Source organism: Myotis davidii, unplaced genomic scaffold (assembly GCF_000327345.1).
Source record: "Myotis davidii unplaced genomic scaffold, ASM32734v1 scaffold227, whole genome shotgun sequence".
Taxonomy (NCBI): Eukaryota; Metazoa; Chordata; class Mammalia; order Chiroptera; family Vespertilionidae; genus Myotis; species Myotis davidii.
In genome coordinates this window covers 1,848,236-1,868,192 of record NW_006298519.1, presented here as the reverse complement: position 1 = coordinate 1,868,192, position 19,957 = coordinate 1,848,236, and the positions used below count along the sequence as shown (strand labels likewise).

At 55.4% G+C, this 19,957-nt stretch overlaps 1 long non-coding RNA gene across 1 annotated transcript in view; it reads left to right on the top strand.

Annotated features, from left to right (window-relative positions):
- The first annotated feature begins 169 nt into the window (after positions 1 to 169).
- LOC107184727 overlaps positions 170 to 19,957 on the top strand; it is a 60,960-nt gene continuing 41,172 nt past the window's right edge. The window contains exons 1-2 of the long non-coding RNA XR_001515622.1: positions 170 to 188; positions 3,210 to 3,211. This is a non-coding gene — a long non-coding RNA (uncharacterized LOC107184727). The remainder of the gene's footprint in view (positions 189 to 3,209; positions 3,212 to 19,957) is intronic.

Genomic DNA, 19,957 nt, shown 5'->3' with positions numbered 1-19,957 from the left:
GGTCAGCTGTGCTCAGCCATGCGGAGCAATGCCCGTGCCCAGTGCTCCCGGGCCCCGACCTGCTGGCATCTGGGGGCTCCATCTGGGGGCAGAGCCAAAGTCAGGGGGTGAGGGGGTTGGCTCTTTCCTGGGGGTGCGGCGGTGGGTTTTGTTGGAGGGCACGAGCCCTTCCACGCTGCCCTCCCGGGGTCAGGCCTGGGGGTGGTGTCTGGTGGCTGCTTCCTTTAGGGTGAGGGTGTTAAGGCAGGAGGGTGCGTTTATAGGGGAGTGCGAACCTTCCCGCCTGCAGCTGAAGCCGGAGGAGAGAGCAGCTGCCGCACAGCAGGAAGCGACACCTCCAGGGCAGGGAGGTTTCCCAGGCAGGGCTCTGCCTTTGATGTCAGCTGCCCTCTGCTCTCTCCCTGACCCCGGACAGGACACGGGTGGGCTCGGAGGGGGCGGCGGAGGCAGGCATCCGTTTCCAGGAACAGCGGCTGCGAAGGCCCCACGGATCCTGAGCCCCTTCCGAGGGGCTGCCCTGTGACCCGGGCTTTGGCCTCATCTCCTGACCCTGGTCCAGGTGACCACTAGCCAGGGCAACTCAAGCTCATTAATTCACCCCAAGCCAGAGTGCCGGACCGGGAAGGCTGGGAAAGGCTGAAAAGTAAATATTACACACGCATGTGAGGAGGTAAGGACCTGATTCAGAACAGGGAGTAAATGTCTTTAAAACATCTTAGTATTTTAGAAATGAAAATATCTTTAAAGTCCCATTTACCTTATTTTCTTCTTATAAAAGGTTCACACTTTATCTAGAAAATGTAGAAGTGTAAGGGAGAGGCTGAGAGTCATCGTGAATCCCGCCAGGAACTGACAACCCATATTGACTTGATACTCTAGTCTTGAAAAAACAGACAGACACACAGACACACAAACACACAGACAGACCCTCACACTGTCACACGTCATTGAGACCACCCTACAGTTACAGCATAATCCTCTTCTTTTCATTTAAAATTCCATCAAACCTGCAGGATCTCGGGTTCGATTCCTGGTCAAGGTCACATACCTGGGCACATACATGTTTGATCCCAGTCCTGGTCGGGGTGCGTGGGGGAGGCAACCGATCCATGTGTCTCTTTCACATTGATGAAGTGGGCACAATGTTATATTTTTCCATTTCAGTTTTATTTTTCTCCTTTTAGTTTTTTTCTGATTTTTATTTTTCTATCTGCTCTTCCCCCTCCCCCTCCCTCTCCCTCTCCCCCTCCCTCTCTCTCCCCCTCTCCCTCCCCTTCCCTCTCTCTAAAAACCAATGGCATAAGTATCCCCGGGTGAGGATTGCCAAAAACAAAAAGTTAAGAAAATTAAATTTCCATCGTCAGCATTTCCCCCGTATCTCTGAAAACATGAATTTTAACAGGTGTCTACCAATTCGTGGAAAGGCTAAGCCATTTATGTAACTCACCCCTTTTAATGTACACACTTAACTTAAACTCATTAAGACGTGCAGGCCTGCCTTATAAAACAGGCGAGAGACCTGCCACTCAGTGCCTCAGTTTTCCCGTCTCTAAAGTGGGGCAACGCCGCCTCAGCTCAGCGGCCGGGTGGCCTTTAATTCTCACTTAGGAGAGGCCTTGCCACTCGCCGGTGAAGGATTGCCACTTAAGTCAGAGGTTTTGCATAATTGTCCGCAATTATTATAATTTGTTCATTATGGGCAATCAGCTCACTGCAGGACAACAGAGAGGGGCTGGCTGGGGGGTTCCGAGGCCTGTGATTTCCTTCCTGCGGGAGAGACAAGGATCAGCCAGGAGACGGCCGTGCTAATGGGCTGGCCCGGTAATGACCGGTGGGCAGGGCGCACTGAGGGCCCAGGAGGAATGCCACCGGGCGGGAGGGTGCCCAGTGCCCGCCCTCCATTTCTCTTCTCTTCCTGAATCTAATCTCCCAGATTACGCAGGTGACTCACCAGGATTTCCATCTTCAGCCTTTTAGAGGCGAAAGGAATATTGGTTCGTTTAGTGTTTTCCCAAACTTCCCTAAGGGCCGTGCGCCGTGTCCTCTGTCTCGTACACGTCAGAAGTCCTCAGACGTGATGAACGGGGCTCTCAACACCCTGTAAAATGGGGCAAAGAGGTCGAACAGAGCATCCAGGAACCAATGAATGGCGCATCCATTTGCTGCCGTTTGTAGAAATGCGTCACGTCCATCGGCAGAGCGAGGGTGGTCTTATTCCCTGGCCCTCCAAGCAGGACAGCTGGTCTGACCAAGGTGGCTCCCGGATCTGCGAGGGCAGCTGCATCAGAGACAAGGAGGGGGAGATGGCCATGGGTGCCAACCGGGAAGGCTCAGGCCGTCCTGTCACCTCTGCATGCAGCCATGTCTGCTATCCTTGGTGGAAATTCTCCAAGCCCTGGTCTGCTTTCTGGAAACTTCAGGCGACTGCAGATCCTGGATGACAGTTTCAGAAGCACCATGATGATTTGCCATGATTTGTTCCTCACACTGTTTTCCTCTTGGGTCTGGCTGCGGTGGCTTAACCTTCGGAGTGTGCGTGTGTGTGTGTGTGTGTGTGTGTGAGTGGGGTGCAGTGGGGTGCAGTGGGGGTGGTGGGGAAGGGCTGTTTAGACCAGTGGTTCTCAACCTTCTGGCCCTTTAAATACAGTTCCTCATGCTGTGACCCAACCATAAAACTATTTTCGCTGCTACTTCATCACTGTCATGTTGTTACTGTTATGAATCGTCATGTAAATATCTGATATGCAGGATGGTCTTAGGCGACCCCTGTGAAAGGGTCGTTCGACCGCCAAAGGGGTCGCAACCCACAGGTTGAGAACCGCTGGTTTAGACCATCCTTGAGTCAACCTCTGGCTCTGAGTTGTCTGGGGGACAGATTTAAACCTGGGGTAATGGGGGTTCAGACTGTTTCAAGCCTTCCAGGAAACAAAGGCAGAGGCGGGTGGAGGGTGCGCCACACCCTCTCCCATGGGATCCCACACGGGACCATTGTCCCCATCGCACCAGCTTAACCGGTTCTGAGCAAAGCACCCTGTGTCTGCAGATTCAAGCACTGATTCCGGCACGGCCGTCCTCGGGGAAACACCGAGTTTGTTCATTTGTGAGCATAGCCGGCGTGTCTTCATTTCACCAAAATACCTCGGGCAGGTGCTGAGCGCCCCACGGCCCCCCTCTCTCACAGTGGGCGGGAGGAAGACGGAATCTCACAGGCGTTTTCTCTTCTCATTTGTAGTCAGACATCTCCCAAGTGGGGGCACGGCCTCCAGGACTTGACCATCGGGTAAGCCGGAGCCGTTCAGGAAGAAAATGCTGGAATGTCAGCGTATGCTCTTCCCATTCACCTTGCTGATTTTTGAGTATTTTTTAAAAATATATTTTTTTATTGATTTCAGAGTGGAAGGGAGCGGGAGAGAGAGAGATAGAAACATCAGTGACCAGAGAGAATCACTGATCGGCTGCCTCCTGTCTACCTCACACTGGGGTTGGAGCCTGCCACCTGGGCATGGGTCCTGACCGGGAATTGAACTGTGACCTCCGACCTCCAGGTTCATAGGTCAATGCTCAACCACGGAGCCACGCCGGGTGGGTTTGGGTCTGTTTTATAACATACCCAGCACAGTGTACACGAGCATAGAGAGGTGAACTTGTTTTTGTTACCGATCGGCGTGCTGGGGGCCAGGGCTCAGCAAACTTCAGCCCACAGGCCAAAATCGGGCAAACGCCCCTCCCCAGCCCGCGCCTGTTTTCATAGGTTTACATTTTTAAATGGTTGGTGGGGGGTGGGGAGGGTGGTAAAAATGAGAACACTATTTTGTGACACATGAAACTTTTTTAAAAAAGTATATTTTATTGATTTCTTACAGAGAGGAAGGGAGAGAGATAGAGAGTCAGAAACATCGATGAGAGAGAAACATCGATCAGCTGCCTCCTGCACACTCCCCACTGGGGTGGTGCCCGCAACCCAGGTACATGCCCTTGACCGGAATCGAACCTGGGACCTTTCAGTCCACAGGCCGACGCTCTATCCACTGAGTCAAACCAGTCAGGGCGACACATGAAACTTTTATGAAAGGTAAACGTTAGCCTCCTTAAGTAAAGTGTGATTGGAACAAACCCATGCCTGTGCACTTACACGCCACCGACGGCTGCTTTGCACACGCACTGGCTGAGCGGAACAGTGGAGAAAGACCGAATGGCCCGCAAAGCAGAAAATACTGACTCTCTGGTCCTTCCAGAGAGAGTCTGCCAAACCCTGTTCTTAAGCCCGGGTTTCAGTTCCTGGGACAATATCTTTGTCCCAATATCTTTGTCCCAATAACTTTGTGGAAGGAGCGCATTTTCAAGCTTGAGACTTGTAACTTTCTAAGTAACCTTCACCTTGTGGCTTGGATGGCCTCTGCCCGGTGGGAGGTGGTGGGAAGGGCAGGGAGAGTCCTGACGCTGCTGAATTGGCTGGATGGGTGGGGTATGCCTTCAAAGGCAAGCTGTCCTTGACCCTTCGACTTGTTATTATCTTTGTTTGGATATCGATGCTGGAGTCGCCCGGTAGTTAGCGCGTCACCACCGGCATGTTAATAACCACGCTGCCTGCACCGTACTTACCAAGCTCCCTCCCCTCGGAGCCCATGGCCCTTCCCGTGTGTTCCTTGCTTCTCCTGTGATCCTGGGAGTGCTGTTTCCAGGGATAAGATCTCTCTCGATCAGCAGAAGAAAGACAGGCAAACCCTCATCAATGTGGGAGGACCTTCAGCGAAGCCCAGGTGCTTGGTCAGGAGTTGCTGTTTTTCCTTCTGTGTTTTCTGAGGTGCGGCCCTGGGTGCACCCCACGATCCAAAACTAGGACCTTACTCGTGTGCCTTCCGACTGACAGGCAACTCTGTTACTTGGAGTAGGAAGGTTTAGGTGCCAGGAACCCTGACCACCTCAGAGGTTCACGGAGCACAGCAGCCTTCCGCACGGGGTAAATAGTTCATCTTGCCTGGCCAGGGTGGCTCAGTGGTTGAACATCACCCTATGAACCAGGAGGTCACGGTTTGATTCCCGGTCAGGACACATACCTGGGCTGTGAGCTCGATTCCCAGTGTGGGGTGTTCAGGAGGCAGCCGATCAATGATTCTCTCTCATCATGGATGTTTCTATCTCTCCCTCCCGCTTCCTCTCTGAAATCAGTAACAATATACGTTTTAAAAGTTCATTTTAATAGTGTGTGTGTGCGCGTGTGTGCGTGTGCACATGCATGTGCGTGTCCAAAACAGCTCTAAGTGCCCAGCTGAGAGAGCTCAGGTGGGTGGAAACCTGGCCAGTCACCCAGTCAACCTTCCAGAGCCCAGAGGCCTGGGGCAGACGCAGCTCACTCCATAGGCTAGAGCGAGACGAAGGAGGCAGCAGGACTCTGAGCCTGTGCCGTTTACCGGGGACACTCCAGTCGGACAGCAAGTGGGGAACCTCCGAGTGCTGAGCGAGCGCGGCAGGGACGGCTGGGTGGCCGTCATCGCGGGTGGGAAATCCCTGCGGGAGGAAGCACCGCTGGCTCAGTGTCTTCGAGGCCCCGACAGGCGGTCCCTGCGCAGCTCGGAGTAAACCCCTTGCTAATATCACGGCGTGACTCACGCCCAGGGACGTGCAAAATCAGCTTTCCAGAGAAACCAGGCCCACCAGGGCGCAGGCTGCGCACTTGCCCGTTGCTGCGGGCGGTGACTGGTCCTGAGATTTCGGTGAGGCTGGTGCTGCCGTCTGCCGTCTCCAAGCAACACAGCCCCGGGTGTCAGCAATCGCGTTGGCAGTTTCGGGTTTCCTGGAAAACATGCCGAGGGGACCTAGTGGGGTGACACGAGGGCCAGTCACGTCGGCTCCGTGACCCCGGGTCTCCTGGGTGCTCGGGGAGTGAGGTGTTGTCGGGTTTGAGAGCCTCCCCTGCCGTGGGGACAGGGTGGACGCCATGAACACCTGAAAAGGCCCCCCAAATGGGCCAACATTTCTCCTTTCATGAAAGGTATTGAAAGTGGGAAATGGTCACCGCATTAGAGAAATACATGCAAGAACTCCAATCCACCCCGACAGGACGGTCGTTTTCACTGTGAGTATTAGCTGACACGAGTGTTAGAAATCCCCGCAGTGGTGTGCACACGCTTCTGGCCTGTCCTTCCTGCCCCCCGAGCCTGCCCGCGTGTGTTTCTAGGGACAAGGTTGGGGCAGAGGTCACGCTGGACTCCACGTCTGTAGACGGTGCCCCTGCAGATGACAATGGAGTGGCTGTCACAGCCCGAAAGCAGCACCTCATCCCTTCGTCTGATGTGTGAACCTGAGGCCACGAAGCTGCCACCTCACCTCCTCGTCCCTCTACTTCCCCTGCTCTTTGGAGCCACTTTGGGGCACGGACACTTTTTTTCTGAGCGGTCACCTAAGTGGCCTCCTGTGGCTGCGAACCACCCTCGGTCCCCAGGCGAGTGCGTGGATGGGTGTGCATGTGTATTGTGTGCATGGTGTGCGCGCGCATATGTGCGGGCATGCACGTGTATATGTGCATGTGTGTGCATGCGTGTTTGTGTATGTGCACACAGCATGGTCACAGCAGGCATGTCTCATGAACCTAGCCCTGAAGGCACCTTGGGAACAGGTGACCCCAAAACGTTTCGGGGAGATCACTGAGACCAGCTCAGGGGGGAACACGCCTGCTGGGAGAGGCACTAAGCTGGGCCTGTCGCCGCACAGGCGCGGCTTGTAGAGAGTGCGTGTGCCTTGCCTGGAACCGAGGGGGGCAAGTGGAGAGGGCACAGGGACCTGGAGAGGATCACACAGCTCCACCGGCTCGGGGGGAGGGGTGTCTGTGGAACAGTTTCCAGGAAAAGCCCACAGACCTGTGAGGAGAGAGTCTCGCATTCTCACCAAGAGAGGCCTCTATGGGGGGACGGGGAGGGGCCGACACCGTGTGGCCGAGCTGAGGCCCCCAGCTTCCCGGGGTGGGCTCCATAGGACTGAAGAGTGATGGATGGGATCTCGGGGAGTCTCCGAAGGGCTGGGGGTCCCAGACAGCCAGCGGTACAGGTGAAGTGGCCTTGGAGGTCTGGGACCCCGTGAGGGCTGGGACATGGCAGTGCAGAGGGGCGTGCTGGCGCCTTGAGGGCCCAGCCTGGAGGGCTCTGTGCGTCCCTCAGACCTAGACCATCTGGGGGTGCGGGTGTAAGGAGTCAACCAGGGGGTGCACTCTGGCTGGGCTGTGAGCAGGAGGCCACGGTGATGTGGGCTCTCACGTGACCTGAGCCAGAGCCGGGGCTGGAGGCGGTGGCTCAGGGGCAGGGACGGACCACGGGCAGCGCCTGGCAGGGTACCAGGGGCTGCCAGTTGCGGCGGAAAGGGGGTGGGCATCACGAATAAGGGGACGGAGCCAGCGTGGGCGCTTCACGAGCAGAGCCGCTCTGATGCTGAGCCTCCGGGTCTGAATACTCAGAACGAATCCTTTTATTTTGGGAGCCTGTGGTTTGGCCCCTCAGCTCCCTGTTCTTATCTTGGAAGCGGGCAATGGGACGGTGCGGTTTTATTTATGCAGCAGTTAAAGTGCTGGCATGGCAAAAAGAGCCACTCGAATCCTCCCAGCACATTATCTGTCCATATTGGAGGTGACTCAGCTTCCTTCCCAAATCTCTGCCTCCCACCCCAAAACGCAGTGGGAGCTCCAAAGAGCAAACCTCCTTTTCTGGGTGGGAGAGCGGGGTCCACGGGAGGGGGACAGATGCGCAGATGGCTCCGGGCGCCCGGGGAGGGCCTCCCTCCGGCTGCGCCCCCCTGCCGGGCCTCTGGCTGCGGGCCGATTTCTCAGCCGATCAGGTGGCCTGGCAGTGCTGGAGAAGTTGGGGAGGTGCTGTGTCCCCAGAAGTCTCACTTCCCCACATGACGGCTGCTCCACACAGAAATGTTGTCTAGTCTTCAGAGGCCACCAACCAAATGCGGCCTGGAGGTCGGGGGCGGCACAACAAACCCCCAGGTCAGATCTGTCTCCCCACTCCCCCTTCAGGCTCTTCCCTGGACAAGAGTGCCACCTTTTCCTGCCTAATACCCACTTATCCACATGCTGCTCACCGCCCCCTTCCTGCACATGGGCCCAGGTCAGGGGCGCCTTCCTGGGTCGAGCTTGTCCCCACCCCTCTCACACCTTGACCTACTGCTCAGACCAGGGCTCCCGGGGTTTGGGGAAACCTTGAGGGTCCCTGGTGATGTCAGCACACCTTGAAGACCCATAGGAGTTTGGCATTTGTTGACTGAGAGTAGGTATTGATGGTCAAAAAGGTGTTATAAATTCCTGATTCTTCTAAGGAATTTGGAGCTTTGTCAACTCTAAAGGCACCAACATATCGAAAAAATGTTCATTGTCCTTGTTCAACGTTTGGGCAATTCTGGATTGCTCTCTGGATCCGCACTCCCTTGTTATAATCCCCCGTCCTCAGCGCAGGTGTGGCTCGCCCCGGGTGGGATGACACCATCGGCTGTGAGGACACTGTGTCCCTGGTCCTCACAGGGGTTGATAGAGGTCTTGTCTTCGCAGGGAGTTTGCAAGGCGTCTGGGGGCCGGGGAGCGGGTGTCCTGTGTAGGACGGGTGCCAGCTGCAGGCCTGCTGTCCTGATGACACCGCGGTAGGGCCAGGAGGAACCGTCATGGGAGACACAGAGACGGGCCATGAACGAGGTGTATCGCCCAAAGGTGGATCTTGTTGAGGAAAAGTAAGCAGGGCTGTGGCAGGGTTAGAGCTCAAACTCCGGACCCGGGACACGGGGAGATGAAAACCAATTGTGGTAAAACATCCCGGAATGAAAACAATGGAAACCCACCCTCTGTAAAGTGGGGGTGCAGAGGCTGGGGTGGGGACAGGGTGTGTGTGTGTCGGGGCGGGGCAGAGAGCACCTAAAAAGAAACGCGACACAGTGACCGGGAAAGGGAAAAAAAGAGAAGGCTTTTATTGGGGCAGAAACAGGTTAATTCCGACAACGTACAGTAACAACCCCCTTGGATGCGGCCTGTGGGAGGAGTAGAAAGGGCGGAATTGTTGCACCTGGAGTGACCCCCTGCTTAGACCCTCCTGCAGCCTGAGGGTCTGCCCTGGAGTCTCTCGGGCACGCAGAGGTGCTGCTTCCAACTGATCCAGCCAGTCTGCTCCGCTGGGCTCTCCTTCGGAGCCCTGGGTGCGGGCGCTGCCATCTGCTCTCTCCGCGTCCCTGTCTGCGAAGCGTGTCCTCTGATACGTGGTGACAAGCGAGAGGCTAACGGGGGACACGTGGATGGGTGCAAAGCTCGGCGAGTCCTCACTCCTGTCCCTCCTCGGCACCGACTGGCCCAGGGGGGAAGGCCTCTCCCCCACCCCCCTGTTGCAGGGAAACCTCCAGCCAGGACGGACAGGTGCGCCCCATGGTACAGAGCCCCGCGGCCCGGCCGGGACTTCGGGCCCACCTGTGGGCCTTTGCAACGTGGAGAGTCACGTGCCGTGGGAGGCAATCGACTGAGCAACTCCACGTGGAAAACGAGTTGCCTAATCTCCTGCTCCAGGCAGGCTCGCGAGGAATGGGGGCTGTGAGTGGGAGAGAAACGGGTCTTTTCAGCCGGCACAGACCCAGGGAAGACCACGGTCATGCCCCAAGTATGTATGGGCTCAGTCACACGTGTGCTACCCCGCCCTCCTCCACCCCCCAATCTATGCCCGGAATTTGGGAGAGACTGTGCCACATCGGAATAAATGGGAATAAGATGAAGGATCCACATCAACACCAATGGCTCTTCAGCTGTGAAAGGAGATGGTTTACGCCAGTGGTTCTCCACCGTGGCTGCACATTAGAGTCACCTGGGAATCTTTTTAAAATCCTGATTTCTGGGCCCCATCCTCCGGAAATTCTGTTTCTTTGTTATGGGGTGGGGCCACAACATTAATGTGCAGCCAAGGTTGAGAGCCACTGACTTAAGTGAAGACAGGTGGTGCTGGAGTTGGGGGGGGGGGCCTACATCCAGGCCTGGGGCCTCATGGGAGGAGAGGAGACAGGCCCAGGGAGGCCTTGTGAGGATGGAGACGCTGCCTCATGCCCACGGACCCTCATGCCCATGGACGCCAGCAGCCGCCAGAACCCGGGGGACGGAGGAGGGCGCAGGGACCCTCCCAGGGGCCTTTGGGAGCCGGGCCCTGTCTCCTTCACACCTGGATTTTGGCCTCTGGCTTCCAGAGCTGATATCCTCCCGTGGGTGGTTTTGTGAGGCAGCGGGGGAGGAGAAGACCACAGAGGCCGGTCTCCCAGGGGCTCAGGTCTGGCAGCGTAGAGGAAGCGCCTTCCTGCCCGGTGGGAGCGGTGAGCGCAGGCCCTTATCTCTCCGCGCTGGCTTCCGCTCCGGCCAGGCCGGGGTGCGAGGGAGGCGGGAGGCTTGGCACCGGCCCAGGCTCCGAGCTGGGCAGAAATCTGTGTCTGCTCGCGGGTTCTTTCCTTTGAGCGTGGCGTGTGCTCCCGAGATAAGGGAAAGGAGGAAGCGGGGGTGCGGGGGGCGCAGCGCAGAGGAAAGTGACTGATCGCTCCCAGAAATGGTGACTCACCGGTGTGGGGTGGGCGGCTCCTGCGGCCCAGGCCTCTGCACAGTGGACTGGAGGCCGGGTCACGGCTCTGCCTCCCCTCGTGTGACCGTGAACAGGACGCGCAGGCCGCCACCTCAGGTGTCTCAGCGAGAAGTGGGCCGGACGCACAGGCGTGCACCCAGGCAAGGCCCCCGCGGCAGTGAGTGCAGACGTGAGGGCGCTGCCTCCTCCACCGGAGCCCGTGGACAGATGGCAGGACCGGGTCTCACAGTGACCTGCGCTCTCCTTGGTGACGGGGCTGCTGTTGGGGAAAGTCCCGCAGCCAACAGCCCGCCTGCAGACATAGCTGGCGAGTCCCTGAATCGGTCCCCTCTCTCCTGTGCCTTCAATGCAGGAGGATTGGTGCCCCCGCATGCAGGCTGCTCCGAGGGACTCATACTAAACACGCCTGCCGTGCCCAGGCTGCGGTGGCATGAATGGGGAGGCCATGCGTGTGCCCCTCCCAGCCACACGAGTCCTGCTGACCTTTCACCCTTGTTTCCAGGAAGGCTTCCAGGGTTTCTCTGGCTTAGAGCTTTTAGAAGATGACTCTTTCCTCTAGAAGGTATTACTTTCCGACAAGAAGGCCGAGACAGTGGAACAATGGCATGTCCTCACAGCGCTGGCCATTAGGACGGCGGGGACACTGAAGGCCAGTGCCCAAAATTCTGGTCCCACAGGCATGAGACCCCTGGGTGGGGTGCCGTAGCGCTCCCCTCCTTCTCGGACCCCTTTCTCGGATGCTGGATGCTTACTGACCCTGTAATCGGCTCCCGTAAGGATGGCCCCTTCTCTGACGTGGAGATGCAGGGGAGGCAAGCTGCCCCAGGTCCCAGAGCTCCTTAGCGATGAAGCTGGGGCTGACTAAATAGAGGCGTGAACCATCACCTACGCATACGCTCAGGGCTCTCCGTGCCCGAGTGCAGGGACTCCTTACAGCATCCCGGGAGACAGGCATTACCCCACTTCACAGACGAGGAAACTGAGGCAGAGAGGGGAAAAGAATGAGTCAGCAGTGTAGTTCCAGAGCCCCAGTTCTTAATGCAACACCCAACTGCCTCCCAAACCCGAATTCAAGCTGCCTGGGTGATGGCCATGCCAGAAACCCCGGCCCTGGGTACATGACTTGGCCTCCCCCAGACTCAGTGTGTCCTTCTGTAAAATGGGCATCCCGGCAGGCACCTCGGCTGCTGCTGTAAGCCTCATTGCATGATACGCGAACAGTTATTCCCAAGAAGCCTTAGCTCTTCTCCTCCTTCTGGACTGGAAGTGCCACCTCTGCATCCTTGCTGTCCGGCCCCCACTCCCCTGCCCCAGGACTTGTCAATCAGGGGAAGGCGGCCTTAGACAGCATCTCAGGAAACCCGCTCACCTTGTCACCTGGGCTCAAACAGCGCAGCGCCTTTCTCTGCGCTCAGCGTGTGGTGAGCTTCCCCCGCCCCAAGGCCGCTGTGGGTCAGCTGCGGAGCATCAGAGCTGCGTGTCCTCACACACCTGGCCGGGCGGGTTTGGGTGGGGCCACCGGATGCTGTGTCTATCACCAGGCTCTCAGCTCCAGCAGGGAACCTCGGGGTCCTGGTCACTGGGTGGGGACCAAGAGGTCTCCTCCCTGGGGACACCCCCTTCTCTGCCCCAGTCTCCTTTTCAGAATCCTGGCACCCTGAGCCTGCATGGGCCTCCCCTTTTCCTGCGACCACAGACTCCGCCTGGTGGGGCTGGGCCGGCCCCTCATTCTGTCTGGGGCGCTCATCCCGTGAGTGGGGTCAGTGGGAGGTGAAACCCTTTCCAGACAGCAGCCCAAGTTTCGGGTCTGCTGACCAAATGTTGTAATTACAGGCCAGAGAGCCATTCCTGTGGCCTGGTCTGGGCCACGGGCTCTGCTCTCCCAGAAATGCTCTTCCTGGTTGGGGAATTTTGATCACCCCGAGACTTCGATTTCCTCTTGGCACCCCATTCCCACCTTGCTAGGCCCCGATCCATGTCCATCGTGTGTCATTTACACATCACTGAACGCTAGGAGTCGTCACATGGATGCACATGCAGTGTGCATGCCGATGGACATGAAGACGATGTAGGCATCACCTGTCCACACACACACCTGTGTACACACAGACACACAACGTCCTATCGTATTAGCTCTGTTGCTGTGGTAACAGTTTATCACAAACTTAGTGCCTAAGACAACACAGGTTTATGGCCTTACAGTCCCGACAGACGGAGGTCCGCACAGGCCTCCCTGGGCTAACAGTGGGGTGTCGGCAGGCCTGCCTCCCTTTTCCGAGACCTGTTTCATTGTGGTTTCCAGCTCCTGGTGGCCCTTCCCTCCATCTCCTCTCCTTCTTCCCGGTAAGTTCCTTCTGCGACCACAGCTGGGGAAGGGTCTGGGCTGAGTCAGCTCTCCGCGAGGTCTGGCTCGGTGCCTAGAGACCCTCTTCCTAGAACAATCTGTAAGAAAGTCTTCCATCATTGGGTTCTAACTCTTAGCCAGGAGACACATATTAATGCTGTTCGCCACCTGGAAATTTTTGGAACGACTCTCTGGTTGTTTAAATGGATTAAAACATGTTGAAAGTGGACATTATGGTGTGGGATGTTGATAGCGAGGGGGGCTGTGCACGTGGGGGCATGTGGGAACCCCCATACGTACGTAACACTCAATTTGGCTCTAAAAATAAAGCCTGTTAAAAAAGAAAGGACATTTAGAAAGGAAATCTCCCACTACTTCGCCAAAAACATAGCGATGGTATCACTAATTAAGTGGCAGTGTGAAACAGATCTTTGGACAAGTATGGCTTTCATAAACAAGGCTTTATCTTCAAAGCTGGATGACTGTTTATTGTTCCGCTGTAAGTGGGAGATATGCATCTTTACTGATCGAATAAACTCTGCAATCACTGGCCCCAAATGACAGTTCATTCATCTGCTTGTGTATGTTTGTATGGACACACGTGCACACACACGCACAGCCTGTACTGCTGGCAGGATTGGGGACTCTCGCCTGCTTCAGGTGAACCAGCATTCATCCATCGATTGTGTTTTCTTTCTCTTTTTTTAAAATCTTTATTGTTGAAAGTATTACATATGTCCCCTTTCCCCCCATTGACCCCTCCCAGCCCGTCCCCCCCCTCCCCCCGCCCCAGGCCTTCACCACCCTATTGTCTGTGTGCATGGGTTTTGCATATATGCTTACAAGGTCTTTGGTTGATCTCTTCCCACCCACCCCTGTCTTCCCTCTGAGATTCAACAGTCTATTCCATGTTTCTATGCCTCTGGATCTATTATGTAACAAAAAATGATCACATTTAAATTACAACTAAACCTGCAGAACAACCATCACTGTATCCATATATGCATACAAGTTCATCGGTTGTTCTCTTCCCACCTGCCCACCCTCCCCTGCCTTCCCTCTGAGGTTTGATAGTCTGTTCGGTGCTTCTCTGTCTCTGGATCTATTTTTGTTCATCAGTTTATGTTGTTCATTAGATTCCACATATGAATGAGATCACGTGATACCTTTCTCTGACTGGTTTATTTCTATTGTATTTTCTTACTATGAAACACATTCCCCATCTCCTTAACAACAAGAGTTTCTTTGTTTTTTTAAAAAAATATTGTTATTGATTTCAGAGAGGAAGGGAGAGGGACAGAGAGAAACATTAACGATGAGAGAGAGAATCATTGATCAGCTCCCCCTGCATGCCCCCTGCTGGGGATCGAGCCCACAACCCGGGCATGTGCCCTTGGCTGGAATTGAATCGAGAGCCTGTAGTCCCCAGGCCGATGCTCTATCCACTGAGCCAAGCTGGCCAGGGCTCATCTGTGGTTTGTATGGCACCTGCGCTGACCAAGAGGCTACGCCACCCGGGCTCCCCCTCCCTCAGTTGGTGGTTCTCTTTCGCTGTCACTGCCACCTGGGGTGTCATGTTTTATCTTGTTCCTTTCTGCCCCACAGCCCTTCCCTCCATGTCAGCTCCAATGGGTGGGTTTCTGCCTGTTGTGTTCCCTGCTGAGGCCCATGACCAGACCGGCACTGGGTGCATCGAAGGCTCTGCTGTGCGAGCATCTGTTGAACGAAGGGTTTTCCAAATCCCTCCTTTCTCGTCATCTTTGCGGTTTCCTCTTCTCTGCTCACCTTCAGCCCCAAGAGCTTGGAACTGCACTCGCTGGTCATGGCCCCTCCAGACCCGCCCTCCCCTCGCTCCTCCCTGTGATGAGTAAGCAGCACTGTCACTCAACCGGGCCTGGATTGGGGACCCCAGAACCTCCCGGCCTCTTCCTCGGCCTCCTGGCCTCTTCCTTGGCCTTCATTCACTCATTCACTCATTCATTCATTCAATCATCCAGTCACTTAACTAACACACATGGTTGGTGAAATAGAATGAAAGTGACTGGCTGTCTGACACAGCACATGGGGGATACTCTGACCCCCTTCTCTGAGCCAGTCTGGGCTGAAGCAGGGTGGCCCGGCGAGGTGTTCTGAACGGGACTCTTCATCACTTCCTGTGTGCCAGCTGAGGGGGAGGGGAGGTTGGTGTTTGAGTGACCTGGAGATGAAAGGGTTGCGTTGAGTCAGATGCACCTCGAAGTGTGTGTGTGTGTGTGTTAAGAGAAAGAGACACACAGAGACAAAGAGATGGAGAGAGAAACACAGGAGAGACATGGAGAAATACAGAGAGCAGAGGCACACACAGAGGAGAGAGCGAGCACAGTGCGTGTGAAGTTCAGTACATTTCCTTCCCCTCCACCTACAAGAGCTAATCCTTTCCATTTCAGGACATGGGCATTTGTGATCAGTAAGTCACCTGCGATTGTTTTCTGGAAGAAAAAAGGACCAGGCAGAGAATTTGAGTCCAAGATCTCTGTGTATCCAGTGCCACCACGTTCCCTGGAGGCCTTTCAGGGGTGTTCTGCGGCTCTGACCTACAGCATCCAGGCCGCAGGGCAGGCCTGCTCTGGTGCTGACTGTTCCCCGAATGTCTACACGTCCTCACGAGAGGAGCAGGATGGCCCAGGGTCAGGTGAGCCAGGTGGAGTTGGGCAGCAGGTCGCTGCCCAGCACAGGTGGGGGAGGAAATGTTGAGTGGGTTCAGATGTCGATGGGTGTGAGGGCCACGCCTTCCTCCCATAGCATCTATTTGTGCAAGTGTGCACATGCGTCCGTGTGGTTGGTGAGTGTTTATGTGTGTGCATGCTTGTGCATACGTGTGTGTGTGTGTGTGTGTGAGAGAGAGAGAGAGAGAGAGAGAGAGAGAGAGAGAGAGAGAGAGCCTGAACTCACACACATGGTTGGTGAAATAGAATGAAAGGCTCCTCGGAGGCTGACAGGTCTGCCCAGACCCCAGGTGTGCCATGTGTGGCTGGATTATCGGACTTTTCCGGGCAGTCAGAGCCTGTAGCTGTCCGGACATGATTTGGGGACAAGTGGAGGCCAAGCTCTGAGGATTGGAGACAATGTCAAAGAGAAGGAATGTGTGCAAAGGTGGGCTGCCAGGGAGCTCTTGCTCACAAGAATGCCGTGTCTTACTTGTTAGAAACATTGGGAAAGGAAATGGGAGAAGAAAACGTAGAATGGGCTGCATTTCAGAACCCGGATGTGAGTAATACACTGTGCAGCTCCTGGAGCTTCTATGGGGGGTCAGTATTATGTGAATTGAGGTGCACCAGGTCTAGCCAGGCTCCATTCATTCATTCATTCAATCAATCATCCAGTCACTTAACATACTTGTCAGGTGTCTATGGTTAATTGATTCACTGATTCAGTCATCAGAGAATTCGCACCCTCTCACTATACACACATATTGTGCTAATTTTGCTAGAATATTTAAACACTTTGGTGGAGTAATTTTATTCTAGAAAGATTTTTTCCCACCTCTTCAGCATCCTAGAACTCCAAATAATCTCCAGCATTTTATGTCAGCATCTTTACATCACTGGATTTTAAGAATCCTTAAAGCCAACCACAGTGTTGTGTCAAAACACACCGCTGCCGCCGAAACCGGTTTGGCTCAGTGGCTAGAGCGTCGGCCTGTGGACTGAAAGGTTCCAGGTTCGATTCCGGTCAAGGGCATGTGCCTGGGTTGCGGGCACATCCCCAGTAGGAGATGTGCAGGAGGCAGCTGATCGATGTTTCTCTCTCATCGATGTTTCTAACTCTCTATCTCTCTCCCTTCCTCTCTGTAAAAAATCAATAAAATATATTAAAAAAAACCGCACACTGCTGCCAATGTGAAGACGGAGAGGTGAGTGACATCGCGGACACAGAAGCCTGTAGGCTGGGTCCCCGCCTGGGCGGCGGCAGACTGTGGCTGGAGGGAGCGGACTCGGCTTCTTCAGACCCTGGGACCTGCCCCCTCAAGAGCAGTTGGGAGATGATCGTTTCCGCATCTTCTCTTCTCCTTTTCCACCTTTTTGTTTGGAAGCGTCATGCTGTCCTTGTCCACTTCTCAGTCCCATAGGCCTCTGGGCATTGATGGCAGCCAGGGACACCAACCAATGCACGTTCATCTCCTGTCCAGAAGCCTCTGGAGTGAAGCACGCCAACCTTCAGCTGTGATGAGCGCGGCCTTCCACTCACCTGGTCTTGATTTGTTTCCATGGGGCTTCCTAACTCCAGTCCCTCCAGGGCCCTGGAAGGCAAGTGTCCAGGAGGCATCAGACGATTCCATGAAGTCTGTCCCTTAGGTCGAGGGGCACCCTTGGACCACGATCACTGGTTGCTGAAAATGGGGCTTCATGGGAAGTCCTATTAATTTGGTTTAATTTTTTAAAATATATTTTCATTGGTTTCAGAGAGGAAGGGAGAGGGAGAGAGCTAGAAATTTCAATGATGAGAGAGACTCACTGAACAGCTGCCTCCTGCACGCCCCCTACTGGGGATTGAGCCCGCAACCTGGGCATGTGCCTTTGACCGGAATCGAACCCAGGACCCTTCAGTCCTCAGGCTGATGCTCTATCCACTGAGCCAAACTAGCCAGGATTTGGTTTAGTTTTTTTTTGATGCTGTCAGCATGTGCCGTGAGGATTTTCAACACTTGAGTCCTTGGTTGGGGTTCCTCCTCGGGACCCATCCTCATTAAGCAGCTGGGATGGAGTGAGCAGCGGGGGGTGGACAAAAGGGGTTCACCCAGAGGGGCTCCATCTGATGTCCCCACTTTGGGGACCACCGTGAACCCCTCACCTCGGGGTGTCTGCTCCCCGTGCAGTGTTTGCTTCTGAAGAATGTAGGAGCCCGCGGTCCCGCTTTCCCGTCTCCGAGAAGCAGCTGGGACAGCTCGTCGTCACCCCCTGTGCTGGGATCTCGTGGCTCCGGTCCCAAGGCCTCTACACACACTAATTGCGGCCCAGGGCTCCGCTGCACTTGGTGCGCATTGTCCGTGCTCTGGGTAATGTCCTCGGAGAAACCTCATAACAAATTACCATTTACACGGCCCCATTAATCTTCAAAGCATCGCGCTGACTCAGTCCGTCCCAATGACCCTCTTGTCCAGGTAATAATAAGCCTCTTTGGTCTCATATTCTCTCCCTTCTACATTTCTGTCGATGGAAGAAAAAACAAACACCCAGAAATGAAACGCTCCGAGCAGCCCCCTCCATCGGCGTCGGGTCGGGTTTGGCTGGGCGGTGGTCCAGGCGGCGGTTGTGTCCCGGGCAGGCAGCCTGCACCTCCCCTCACAGCACTCTGCAGGGGAGAAGCTCAAAGCCACGTTTCATTCCCGGGGCCTTTGATGGACTCCGAACAAGCTGCTTTTCATTAAACACACACACGTGCGACACTCACACTCACACACACACACTCACACACAGACATTCTCACACACACGTGCGCACACATGCACACTCTCAAGTTGGGGCCACTCTCTCAGGCTGGCAAGGGGTTCTGTGTGGGGGTTGGGCAGGCCTATTTCAGGGGGTTGGGGTTCGCTGGCTATGGGGTTAAGTGTGTGTCCACTGGGCAGGGCACAGGGGGAGGCAGTGGCCTGGCTGGCCCGGCCCCGGGAAGGGCGCTGTGCTGCTGGGGTTTGGGGAACACACTGCACGTGCTCAGCACTGTTCCTCCCGTTTCCTCGGTGCACGTCCCATCAGGGACTTGGGAGGAGTGTGACCCCGCTCTTTGTGGAGTGCAGCGGGCTCTCCTGCACGGAGCACTTGCCTGGCCCCTAGATTTCAGCCTGAATCCTCGGGCCGTCCTCCTCCGTCAGCGTCGGGATGGGGCTTGGCTGGGCAGGCCTCCTGCAAAGCCAACAGCTCCTGGTGGATCAGAAAGGCCCATGAGCTAGGGTGTACGCTCTTCGGTGGGTTTGGATCCGACGATGGGGAAGACGGTAAGAAGAATGAGCAGAGCCCTGGCCGGTGTGGCTCAGTTGGCTGGGCATCGACCCGTGCACCAAAAGGTCACTGGTTCCATTCTCGGTCTGGGCACATGCCCGGTTGCAGGCTCAAGCCCCAGGAGGGGGCAAGCAGGAGGCAGCCAGTCGATGTATCACTCTCACATCGATGTTTCTCTCTCCTTCTCCTTTCCTCTCTAAAAATCAATTAAAAAATCTTTAAAAAAGAAAGAGAAGCTCTGTTAGGTGCAGCCGGATGCCACTGCTCCCTAGGAAATGCAAGGAGGGCAGGTGCGCGTGTTGGCAGAGAAAGGGTCTTAATCGTCAACCTCAGACGAACGGTGCATTCACCAGGAGGAGCAGGAGGCAGCCTGCGCATGCGGTTACCGGGGACTGCCCACGTACACGACTGCTCTGGGCTGAATTGTACCCCCGCAACCCCCAAGATATGTTGAAGCCCTGACCCCTGGCACATCAGAACGGGGTCTGTGCAAGTGTAACTAGTGAAGATGTGGTCGCACTGAATTCGGGTGGGCCCTTAATCCAACTTGACTGGTGTCTTTACAAGAGGAGGAGAGACACAGGCACGCAGGGATGACAGAGGCAAAGGAGAGGGCTGTGTCTGCAGGCCGTGAGCGCCAGGGGTTGCTGGGGACACCAAAAGCTGTGGGGACAGGTGACAGGTGTCCCTCACTGCCCTCAGGAGGAGCCAGCCAGGGTGGTGAAGGCCTGGGGTGGGGTGGTGGGGGCAGGGGCAGGGGCAGGCTAGAGGGGTCAATGGGGAAAAAAGGGAGACATATACTAGTATAAGTCTTTCAACAATAAAGATTTATATATGAAAAACAAACAGACACACAACAACAACAAAACAAACAAAAGCAAGGCGCACAGAGGAAGTTCACCAGGGTTAGGAAAGCCCGACCCAGAATAAGGTGAGGAACTGGCCAGACCTGGGGGAGCGAGTTGTCAGATATTGCTAACTCCCGTGTGTGTGTGTGTGTGTGTGTGTGTGTGTGTGTGTGTGATGGCCTGTGTCACCTTATCTATTTAGTG